We start from the raw sequence: 13,453 nt of genomic DNA on the forward strand, positions 1-13,453 counted from the left end.
TTTAATAAAAATACCTTCTATCCAAAGCCTACTTACAAATATATTTAGTATATCCCAAATTTGTAGAACAAACTACACCCTTCCTAAACGACTCAAATTTTCATCTTATCAATATGAAGCATTTGTTTTATTTCAGTTTCAACTTTGACACTTGCAGAGAAATGTGTTTCTAATCTGTTATATAATGGCTCCTCTGAGAGAAAGGAAATACCAGTGAGATATTTTCCACCCTTCTCATCCCCCAAACTCACTGCAGACAAACTGCTGTCCTCAAGACTTCAAAGAGCCTCACAATTAGAAATCCTGATAAACAACTATGTTTTAGATCTCCTCTCAATATATTCCATACAATGTGTTCATTTAAGTTTCCCGTCTGAGAAAAGCTTTGCATGCAAGATGACAGCATGTGCTTGTTTAAAATGATGCCTTGGCTCGAGTCAAACGGAACTCCCTCCTATTATTCCTACTTAAAAGAAAAATGTCATTTGAAATCCCAACATAAGGCAACAAACTGGCCATAATTCAACAATGTCTGTGGTTTTATATGACATTTGGCACATTTGAAATCCTCAAACAAAATTGGAGTTTCAAATTACTTGACTATCTTCCTGCATCATGAAAATTGCTTCAAAAGATTTTCAGGCACTAATATATTTAGGATCCAATTATAGGCTTTCTGTAAACAAGTAATTTCCCTAAGTAGCTAATAAAGTTTTGTGTCTTCATTCATTGTACTGTTGTTGATAGATGGCAAAGAAAATACAAGTATGTCAAAGGGTTTTTTTCTGGCAATTGAGCATTTCAGAAATTCTGTTCTTTCTTTTGTAGTATGGATTGCAAACTACTATTGCTTGTTTTCACTGACAGAAAGATTGTTTTCCAAGTGTGACAAAAAAAAGTTAGAAGACAAGATTTTGATAATTAGATAATTGAGATAACATATAATTTAAAATAATAGCAGTTGATAAGTAGGATAAATGTTACCGAAAGCTAACTCATGTTTTCTTAGTGTCAAGTGGAGGAAATATATTATTTATCAAAAAATATCACTTACTATTTATATCACTTACTATTTATTCCAGTATTCTCACAGATTGATGTTCTTGTTTTTGTTGTAATTATTATTATTTTAATCTAAAATGACTCTGGATGTTTCCAAAACTTAACTCATTATGGAAAAAAAACATATTGCTGAATTTCAAGTTAATTTGCCTAAAGTCCCTATTTAGTTAAATAATAACCTTAAAATACTTTTAAATGCAAAATTGAATTCATGTAGCAAGATAAATTTTTATACACACTTTATTTTTGGATGTGTAAATCATATCAACTCTTCAATGTCTAGAACAACTGCAATATATCCCAGGTCACTGCTTGGATCATTCCAGCTATAATTTCTCATTCACCTCAAGAACCAGTAGTACTTTAGCTGTTCTCCTCTACTGACACCATTTTCCACATAATATTATACTTACAGTCCTGTCCTATCTATCTAAAAGCAACTGGAAGATAAGATATAAGCTTCTCTATCAACTAAAGCCTCAGTCAAATCATTGATGTTAAATAAATGTAATGACTACATGGATGATTAAATGATATGAGTAAGTTGTAAATACTTTTTCTATGGGTGATGCTTTTCTAACACCAAAGACAACTATAGTTATAATGATAGATTTCAACTATTAGTATAGTTATTGAATATATCTTCTGCTAACATCTATGCTTCTGGAAAAATACTTGATAGGGAAATAGATGAGCATTTACAAAATAGATACACATGGTCTAACAACTATATTATTATACTACTTCTTCAGGTGATACTAGTTATGTGGGTTTCTGAAAAGAATGTGGGTCAAGATAAAAGGAATGATGCCTTTTTAACTAAAATGAATGACTATTAACATGTTAGAAACCCTCAGCTAATCAGCAAAATAGCAGCAGTTAGGTGTGATTTTTTTCCTTTATTGTACAAGTGATAAAATCTGCATAAATTGATATAGCCAGTAAGCAAGAGAGGGATTCAGAGCCAGGCAGCTTGGTATCAGATATCATATGATAAAGCACAATTTGATATGTTAAATGTGTAGAAAGATAACCAAAATTGGGGTGGGAAGAAGGAAATTTAGAGCAGAAATAAAATACCTACAAATAAATTTTCGAATCCAAGAATTGTAACAAATCCAGTTCTAGGATGTCAGTTGAGGTCCCAAGTGTATTTAGAAGCATAGAGGAGGCTTAATTAGAACATTTGATTCAGCACATTTTCCTAAAATAAGAGAGAATAAGTGTATCATTTTTCAGAATTGGATAAGGGCCAAATAGGTAATAAGCTGTCTGTCTCTTTCAAGTTCTGAACTGGACACAGAAATATTTTGATCAAAATGTCAGCTTTAATATTATAAATAACCGAGTGGAGGTCATGGTTTTGATCTGTGAATAAAGTGTTTGCTAATACTGCTACTGAAATAGACAGCATTACTGCCATCCTTTTTCCCAGCCTCCTTTCTCTGGCTCAGTATGTCCCACATTGAAGGTCTCAGCCAATTGCTTTAGATTATTTTAGTGTAAAGAGTAAACTAAACTGCACAGACTCTGCAGGCAGGTGGGTTCAATACGAGAGGTATAGATAGAACTGCATCAGTCAGTCAGTGACTCATCTAACAAGCAAGTCACTCACCCTTGAGGAGTAGTGAGTAACAGAAAAGATGAGGTTGTTCTGGGTTAATTTTCTCAAGATGGTAACATGAAGTCAGGGAAATAGAGAGTTCCCTTTAAAGGATTATAACTCTGGAAATGGAACTGGCTGAGTGACGGTGGGGGTGGGATGTGGGGGTAGCAAACAGGAACCTGAAGAACAGGATAACAGGAATCTGAAGAACATAATCCCAGTTATTGAAAGCACAGAATAGAAGTGGATGGGGTCAGAATATTATTCATAATATTTAAATTAGGAATAGGATGAATTAGACTTGAATGCAAAAGAAACTTTAAGGAAACAACCTTTAAGAATATGGGAAACTATGATAAATAACATTTGATAAGATTACAAATAATCCCAAAGAAATAAATAATGAAGGAAGACAAGATAAGTTTTCTTTGCCTTGCCTAGCAAATTTAATAATTTAATTTTTGTCATCCAGTAAGTTTCATTGTATTATCCACAGATTACATAGAAGCCCTTCTAGTGAGATGAGTTTTATTATTAATTACGAAAGTAATTGATAAATATTGAAAAAGCAATTAGAATAACAAAGGAAAAAAGTTAACTTTGAGTGTTCATCCTGTACAAAGTTCTTCTAAGTTATTTACATATAATAACTATTTTAATTATTAGAACAAGTAAAGCAGATACTATTACTATCACCATTTTTAATGGAGAAAATGAGCCACAGAAATTCACACATCTCATTAATTTATGAAGCCAGGATTTTTGAAGTCAGTCACCCCAGTTCTTAATAAAAGTTTTTAAAAGCTAATACCATCATAAATTCCAACATCTAGATATAACCAGTTTGAAGTGTTATGATTTCTTGCAGAACATTTCCAATATAAATGTACATACACATATATGCATTTTTAGTAAAAATGCAATTATACTACAATATTGTTTTATAATTTTTTCCAGAGTAAAACTATATCATAAATATTTTTCCATATCATTATAGAGTTGAGTCATTATTTTAAGAACAAATATTGAATTTATCTTCATTGTTTAACCAAACTTTATTATTGGACTTTTAGTTTATTTTCCAATTTTTACTCTCAGACAAAATACAAAAATTAAAAATCTGTATATAAATGATTGTAGAGATATGCAATCATTTCTTTAAGATAAATTTTCAGTGCATACATGTTTTGTGCATTTAATGAAAATTTAGCAAAGAAACAATTTTTAGAATTTACAAGAAGTAAACAATAAGGTTTCCTGTTTCTCCACTTATTTCATTACCAATCTATTAGAATTTTTAAACAACAAACTTATTTTAATTGGCACTTCTTTTATGTATAACACAGTTTTTAATATTACATATTGTTTATTTTCTAGTGAAATGTTTAATAAAAATTTTTATTATTTTTTACATGTTATATATGTTTTTGTATTAATACCTAAGAGCTATTTATAGTATGGATACTTTAAAGGTGTGATTTACAAAGAAAATAATATTCCCAATTCATGAATTGCATTTCAAAATAATTTACTTACATTGTGCTATTTCAGTAATTAAAAAATATTATAGGAAAAAATAATCATGACTTGATTCTGGTTTCTATGACACCTTAGGATAAAGACTGCAGACTGCTTTCCAGAAAATGCCATTCACATAGTATTCAGGTAGGGGATACCAACCACTTAATTTTCTATGTAAGAAGTTTCCTGAAACTGAATGACATTGTGACCCTTCTTAGAAAGGGCTTTCCTATTTCTATAAGCATTTTCTCCTATTATTTTTATGGTTTAATTTTTCACAATTACATTTTTAACCCACCTGGAATATTTTTATTTGAAATATGGGATTATTTTGATACTATAAATAAACATTTGAGATCTTTTCTCAAAAAGTGAGTTGTTCCAACACTGTTTTTAATAATCCACTCTTTTATCTCTGATTAATAACTCCTATAATTAAAATTTGACATATATTAAGTAGTACTAGGTATTTTAGTTCCATTCATTTCAGCTATGGCTTATTTATCTTTGCAGAAGTATGATACAGTTCTGAATATGGTGACTTTCTAATATGCATTTTTACCTAATAAAATGATACTTGCATTTTCTCCATCTCTTCCCCATCCAGACATTATTTTAAAAATAAAAAAATAAATACGATCTTTAGACTTCTGCAGAGTTAATCTGTAGAAATAAGATAGAATCATTTGGTTAAAGTGCAAAGTATGTGGTTTCGTGTTCAACTTATAGTTGATCAATCAGTCATTTAATAAATAGCTATTGATTACTTTCTCTCCTCCAGGAACTATACAGTGGTCTAAGTATATACTAGCAGACACTTAGTTTATGGAGTTGTCAGGCTATTAGGGATGGCATACCTTAAACCAATCATAACAAATATGACATGTTAAAAAGGAACTATTAGGGATGTTGTTCAGATGGGAGTAACAGTCTGCAAGGTCAAGGCAAGCGTCCTTGAGGAAGTGATGTTTAAGCTTTCACATGGAATATCAGTATACTTTAGTCTATATTCTTTAGTCAGTCAGTATACTTTGGTCCACATCAGTATACTTTCGTCAGTAGAAGAAGCAAATTTGGTAAAACAGAACAAAACAAAAAACTTATATTTACTTGTATATTTGCTTATTTTCTGTCTTCTCAAGTTAAAGTGTAAGTTCCACAAGGTCAGTGTCTTTTTTATTCATCGGTGTATGCCTGGAATAGTAGGAATAAGAAGAGGAAGGGGAGGAGGGGCAAGAAGAGAAGGGAAATGTCATGTTTGAAAAGATCGAAGACAAATGAGGACATTTGTTGTAGAATTTAAATAAGCCTATTGTGTGTAGCACGCCAAAAGCAAGAAGGGGGGCAGATTATGAAGAATCTTAAAGGCCATCCTAAACAATGAATTTAATGCAAGTCGCGCTGGGAAAACACTGAGTGGTATTAAGAAGGGAATTGATAATCAGGGATGTTTCTCTTTAAAGATCACTCTGACTGCAGTCATGAGTGTGGATTTGACAGACAGGAAGAGACAGTATGGTAATGACTTACTTGGATTAGAACAGTAGCAGTGAGATACAAGAAATGGACAGCATAAGAATTCATGCAGGCAGCAGAAAATCAGGATTTCATTGAAAGTTTTATGGCTTGAGAAACTGCAAGTAAATTGAGAAGTGAAGAAGCTGACAAGGAAATCGTTTGACATGCAGGTTTGGAGTATCCATGACATATCTAGGTAGATATACCAAGAAAGCATTTAAACCTGAATCTACTTGCATTTAAATTAAGAAGAACATCTTTGGTAGCCTATTGATCAACTCTGTGATTGTTCTTCACTTGTTAAATTTTCTTTATTAGTGGCTTAAAAGATGAGTTAAGAGAGGTTGACAAAAATCTGAGAAGAGTTAGATATAAAATGAAAATAGTATATTGTATGTATTATTGCTGTGAATGCTTAATAAAATAACTTCTTAGCACTGTCTGTGAATTACTAAGTGCTCAATGAATCAAATTTTAATAGCATGGTAATATTTTTAGGAGAAAACAATGTGGCAGAACTGATGAGATGTAAATTAATAGAAATAACTATACACATGTGAAGTTATTTCAATAAGCAAATTCAACAGCACAGTGGAGAAGTCACGGAATCATATCAGTTCATGAGCAAAAGTTCCAGAAATTCCAGTTGACTAACAGAAAAAGCTGAGTCCACATACCTAATATTCAAGCAGCTTATGGTGAGAGAGAATTCTATGCCCTGCACTAGATGGAAAATATATTATAGACTGTCTTCAAAATTTATTAGCACACACAAGATTGTATCTATACAACAACCAAGACAATGAAGGACTCAGAAAAATTTCACATGAGGAAGGATTGAAGGAATTATTTGTTGTTTTGCTTGGAGAAAAATTTTAGGGAAATAAGAGAAACATGAGAAATAGTTACTAACTTAATTATCTTTTCTTGAAAAAATAATACCAGTTATGTAGGATTAAAAAAAAATCATTTTTTAATGTAATCACTTATTCAATATAAAAATTAAATCTATTAAACCTCACCAAGATGTAAGCTTTCTATTAGTATAATTATGTGAATGGGCTTAGATCCCTTTGATGGAATGTGGTCAGAAGCTGAAGAGCATCTAAGACTAATATTATCAACAAAATTTACAAATTCACATCAAAAGAATAGGCTGAAAGAATTATATCAAAATGTAATTCCACAGTTGTCAGTTATCACATGGTTACCTGCAGATATGTGTTGCAGATTGATTGTAACATTGGGTATTCTACTCAAGGTGAATTCTGGAAGTTACATTTATTTTAGTATACTTTATTTTTAAAAAATCAAATTTAATCTCTCACAATTTGCATAAAGCATATTTATGACATTAAAGTGATTATATATCTAAGAACCTGAGATCAAAATAACATATTAATTCACTTTATGGTTTAAAGTTCTGGAATCAGAAATTCTTGAATTCTGTCTTCTTACTTAGATTCTGCATTTTTTAATTTAAGGGTTTATGACTTTGAGCCCTTAAAATAAATAACCAAGAAGAAAGACTTTAAGATATCTTCATAATCACTCTCTGGGATAGGATTACGAATTTGAAGCACAGGAATATTGAGATCTTAAGATAGAAAAACTCTAGCCTCTATTTGTTCTATTTTCATAGAATGGGAAGCGTTAAACCTGCAGAAAATAAGCAACAAAAATGTTTAACCCGTCAATTGGCACTGTGATGAAATAATTTTAATAATGCCAAAAGTAACTAGACTTTTACCTTTCAAGTATATATTAGTCACTGAACTAAGTTCTCCATATAAAATAATTCATTTATTGTCACAGCCACTCTCTGGAATAGGATGAAGAAACTGAAGCACAGAAATACTGAGTCATTAGTCCAAGGTCACACAGCAAGTGCCTCAGCCAGGATTTGACCTCAGTGAATTTAATGGAATAATAAAATTTGCACATGTCAAATTGTAAAGGACAAAACAGGTAAAATAAATTTAAAGGATAATGCTGTCAATTATCTCCCCAAGAAATTAAGGGAAAATGGAGACCAAAAATATGGCCCTATATAATGCAATAACAAATGTCTCATTTTTTTTTTAAATAGATTTTGGTGATAAAGAGAATGTTGCCCTACATGTTCCTTGGAATTGCCTTGAAAATATTTTAAGGGGAGCTTTGAAATCATTGCAAAACCTAGGCCTTTCTCCACCACTTATACCAAGATATTTAACAAAACCTAATCTCATCTAAAGCTGGATGCATCTCACAAAATTTAGCTATTTGGTAACATTATGTCATTGCCATTTTCCTTGACCTTACACCAGATGGAAAGTATCAATTCTAGTATTTTGCATTGGAAATCCTAATAATGTTTGTTATTTTGTTTGGGAGGAAATAGCATATTGTTACATCTTCTCCAGCAATGCCCTTATTATTAAATCAATGATGCCATTTTCCATAAAAAGAGTTCCATGACAGCATAACAATCTGATCTGTAAAACAGTCCCAGTTCATCTGGTAAACTGTTTTTTACACATCAAATGGTGCCAGATGCTTCAAAGTACTGGTACTGGGCCACAATGTTATTTTGACCAGATTATTTATATCACATTAATTCATCCAGTTCTTTCCCTAAATAAATATCATTATTCTGTTAGCCTTAGCACAATTAAAAAGGCTTCTGGTAATTTAATAATGATTTTTTCCCAAAAGGAAGTTAAATATTCAAATCAGATCTGAAGCACGGAAGCAGACCAGGGCTACCTAGGAATAACAAGATTCTTTTCATCTTGTCAACTGGACAGTACAATTCATTTTAGACCAATGAATTGCTACTGGTACCTTAAGAAAAGTAAAACACTTTACCTTTAGAGAAGTATAATTTTTTTTTTATTGATGAAATTCATGAGCTTGTAACTAACTCCTTATCCAGATACTATGACACATGATATAGAGGTTCAAGTAGCAACAAACCAGTGTTGGGAGATACCCATGACTATGGAATTGTTTGCTTTTACTCATGTCCAATGACAAAGGTGAGACAGGTTCATAGTGTAGAAAACATAAAGACACAAACACACCACCACTACCACCACCACCACCACCATGGTTTAGAAGTCACATTGGACTCTTCACAGTTAAAAACAAAATAATCATATAATCATAAGGGAGACAATTTGGTTAGCATTTTTAAGAGCAATGTTTAGAATTTTTAATGCTTTTCCACATTTGATCTGAAAACATTGATATAGATCTGAATAGAGATATAGATATAGATTATATAGACAAATATAAATATAGATATAGATAGATGATATAGATATAAATATCTATCTCACATATCCCTTGTTAAAATGATATAATTATAAGTAATTAAGTATCACACAACCCAAGTACTGATATATAAATAAATGTACAGTTGTTAATAAAGTCTTCTTTTACCCTTTGCATTGTGTAACTTTAACTCTGTTAAAATTATTTTTTCCTAAATAGCAGGAATATATTATATTCCTTGTAAAAATTTACTTCTGATTAGTTACATATATGAAATTGAACCTTCAAAGTGATCAAATTATGAGCAACTTTCTGTGTAGTTTCAGCAATATCAAACCAAAAGCATGAATTAATTAACTATTATTACCTAATATTTAGTTAGGACGTATGTTCTAGGAATTTTGCTTAATACTTTATGTTAATATATCATGTGACCTTACCTAATAAGAATATTATTGTCCCCATTTTATGAGTTACCACAGTACTAAGTTACTGAGAAACAAAAAGAGGCACAAATTATGTTTCTAAAACTTAGAATTTCTATATTTTTGTTAAGAGATATAAAACTAATGATGCCAAAACGTTAGAAAATAATTGATTTTTTAGTGGTGTAGCAATAGTTACCAGCTCAAAATATTTGAAAATTGGCATGGACTGGAAAAATACATTTTGAATCTGTAGGTGATGTAAAAGCTGAACTGAATTTAGCATAATGGTTAGATTTGTATAACTAAAAGACTAAAAGAAATTGCTTGCAAACTGGGGGCCATGTGTGACAAAGCACAGAGACTATCATCCATGTTGAAAGTAGGAAAAGGAAGTTCCAAAAAGAGACAAAGGAATTGCAATGGGAAATATGGAGAAGTAGGATTAAATAAATAAAAGAGAAAACTAATAATACCATGCTTTATAAAGCTGAGTGTTTGGAGTTTAGATATGACATAAAAGACCATTGAAAATAGTTACATAACAAAAGTTTTACCTGTCTTGATCTATCCAAATACGAATTGGGGTGATATTCAACTATTTAAAATCCCTTTTATAGGAAAACAAATATTTCATTGTAACTGATTCCAATATCAGACTACATGTAGGTTAATTGTTAGAGACTACACATACAGAGTTTCAGTGTATGTAAAAACGTATCAATGATAGAAGAAGGTATTGAGGGTGCAGCATGAGCCAAGATGGGAAAACATTGAAAAGGAAATGGGGCTAAAAATATTTCAGAAATTTCTGGGTGACTCACAATATAAATCCTCTAGGTTATGCTCAGAGAGGAACTATGGTAAAATGATCTGCATTATTCTTCAAGATCTCAGGAACTGAAACACTGTGCAGAGACTGGAACTCGAAGTTGATAGCAATAATGAGCGATGGAAAAGAACATCTGTGTTTAGATAGCCAGTAAACTGGGTTTAAAATGTATGTGTCTTTAATAAACAAGAAAAACCTAGGCTTCTAAACTAAATCTGAAGAATAACTAAATGGACAAATGTGTATAGACCAATTCAAGATTTGTACGTAAATTTTCAACATTTGATTGTTGATTTGATTTCAAAGGTATCATCTCTTAACGTGGAAGGTGAAGTAAGCTAAAATTCAAGCTAGGATAAAGTCCAAAATAAAGACAAACTTATTTGGAAGTACTTATATAACTCAAAACATCTTACTTTAGAGATTTTTTTTTAAATTGAGTTTAATGCAAATATTCAGGGGAACAAAAAATAATATTGAATTGGTTTATTATTTGAACGTAATCCAACTTTCCTCTAGATATTGCTTATGAAAACTAAAACTCCCTTCGCAATGTTTTTGTCTTTATCTATTTTTGAAATATCTATTTGATCTAGATATTCCTGCACAAAGCAAACTGAATGTTTCAAATTATAACTGTCAACCTCATGGCATTTTCAAAGGCTTTTGCATTTGGAGAACATCTTATACTCACTTGTCTGGCCTGGAAGAATAATTGGGGTTATTTTGACCCCCAATATATATGACCAAACTTAAAGGTATTGATTAACTATTAGCCATAAGAATATATCATATGATGAATTGTCTCCATGTGATATTCCCAAGGTATTCTCAACCCATAGACTTTTTCATATATAATTATCAGAAATCTTATAATCTGACATAATTTGGAGGGAAAGCTCTACAATAACATAATTTATTTCTAACTCTCTTTAGGAAACCCCTGTTTTAAATTTTGATTTTCTCATTTTTTATTTTCTTCAGTGAGTAAGGTATATCTATAATAAGTTGTTTTTAAAATGGTTTATTTTCTTAGCTATGCATGAGACGTGAATGCATATTAAACTCATGTAGTTGGGGAATGTACACAAATTGATTATTTTCTGAACTAATTTTGTTTCAATGAAACAAACAGTTTAATAAAACCATTATCAATTATCAATAAATGGCATTGCAATTGATCATATATTGTAAACATGCTCAATTTTCACAGAACACTACTTTTATAAAGATGATAAATGTTTTAGCTAATGAGTTGTTAGCTTTTATAAAATAAATGATATGTAACAGCATTATTAATGGATGTGATTATACTGTTTGTTGTTTATTGATATTTACTAAACTTTAGTGTTTGGCTTGGTAAACTATTCTTTGAGGATCTCACTTTCACAAGTTTCTAATAATTTATATTGTAAAAGAATTGCAAATGTTTGGACATGCGGATCCAGTATATGCCAAGAATACTAATGGATTGGTTCCCTGGTTTTTAGTGGAGGTAGAAAAAGAGCAGGAGAATGAGATGAAAATTGTCCTATTTCACTCGTACATTTCTCTGTGCTAATGGTGCTACACCTTATTTGACTTTAATTCCAGATTTTCTGTTTCTCAGCATAGAAAAGAAATTAATGTTTCTTCCTTCCAGATACTTCCAAATAACAAATTTAAATTATCTAGAATGATTAAAAAAACAAACAAAAAATGCTGTATAGTAGAAGGGCTACAATATAACATAGAAATAATCTCAGTTCCACCACGTACCAGAATAAGACCTGACCTCTCTATGACTGTTTCTTTGTTTGTAAAATGGAAATATTACCTAAATTATAAAATGATTGTGACATTGTTGTGAGCACATTAATCTTTAGTTGTTCTATTACATTTCTATGCTGTATAATACATAACAAATCTAGTTCCTTAAAACAATACACATTTGTGATCTCACAGTTTCAATGGGCCAAGTATCTGGGAGTGGCTCATCTGGGTCCATTGCTCAGTTTCACAAGGTTGCAGTCACTGTATTGGCGGGGACCGGGTTCTCATCTGAGACTTGGGATTCTCTTCTAAAGTGATGTGATTTTTGGCAGAATTTATTTCCTTGCAGTTATAGGACACATAGAAGCTTATTTCTTCAAGGCCAATGGGAGACTCTCTCTTCAGGAAGGACCTAATATCCCTTTCACTTATTAAGTTAGACCCACCCAGGTGAATCTCCCTTTTGAGTCCCTCAAATTCAACTGATTTGGCATCTTAATTACATCTGCAAAATGCCTTTACCTTGTAAGATAACTTAATCACAGGTGTGAGTCATATTCAGAGGTTCTACTCATATTCAAAGCAAGAGGATTACACAAGGTGTTCACATCAAGGGATGAGAAACATAAAGTGTTCTTAGAATTCTGCCCACCAGAATTATCTCCCTACAACCAGATTTTTTTTCCCTTTCTGTATATCTGGTAAGATTGTACTTTCCTACCTCTTTGGAGTTAGCTGTAACTTTTCATTTTATCTGACCAACTAAATAGGAGAAGAAATGATACGTATCATACGCATGGAGAAACTTCAATAGGAATGGGGGCATGGTCATGCTGAAGCACCTCTCAGCCTATGTCCCCAAGTGACTATGATGTGCAACTGCTTTGCTCACCCAAGAGAGACAGGTAATGTGACTAAGAAACTGTTCTTGTATTAAGCCACTGAGACTTGTGGGATTCTTTGTTGTTGCAACATAACCATTCTATCAGTCTGTATAAACCCCTGTTGACATCTGGCACGTAATATTGTATGTGCTTGAAATATAGGTATAGTCAACTCACATTCAGAGACTGGTATTTCAATTCATCACTTATTTTTGAATTGACAAAATAATATGTTTATTGTTTTTCTAAGAAATATAGAGTAAGTAATTATAGTAAAGATAAAAGAGTAAAAGCTAATAAATATTGGTAGGGAAATACTTAAAGGTCATTATACAAGAAAAATCTTATCTATATCTTTATATCCTGATTAGCAGCCTTTTGAATTTCTTCCTTAGTTTACTATGTATTCTCTCTACTCAGAAGTCTAAGACTGTTAGCATTGTAGGGAATTCCGGCCCTCAACTAATAAGCTAGGGATTGGGAAGGACTAAGTAGTAGTAGCTGTGTGAAGCAAGCAGAGAACACATAACATATGCAATCAACAGCTGCACTGTATGACGCATCCCCTATAGGAGTTCAGAGATTTCAGAGGCAG

This window comes from Rhinolophus sinicus, chromosome 1 (genome assembly GCF_057876585.1).
Source record: "Rhinolophus sinicus isolate RSI-liver-muscle chromosome 1, RSI-T2T, whole genome shotgun sequence".
Taxonomy (NCBI): Eukaryota; Metazoa; Chordata; class Mammalia; order Chiroptera; family Rhinolophidae; genus Rhinolophus; species Rhinolophus sinicus.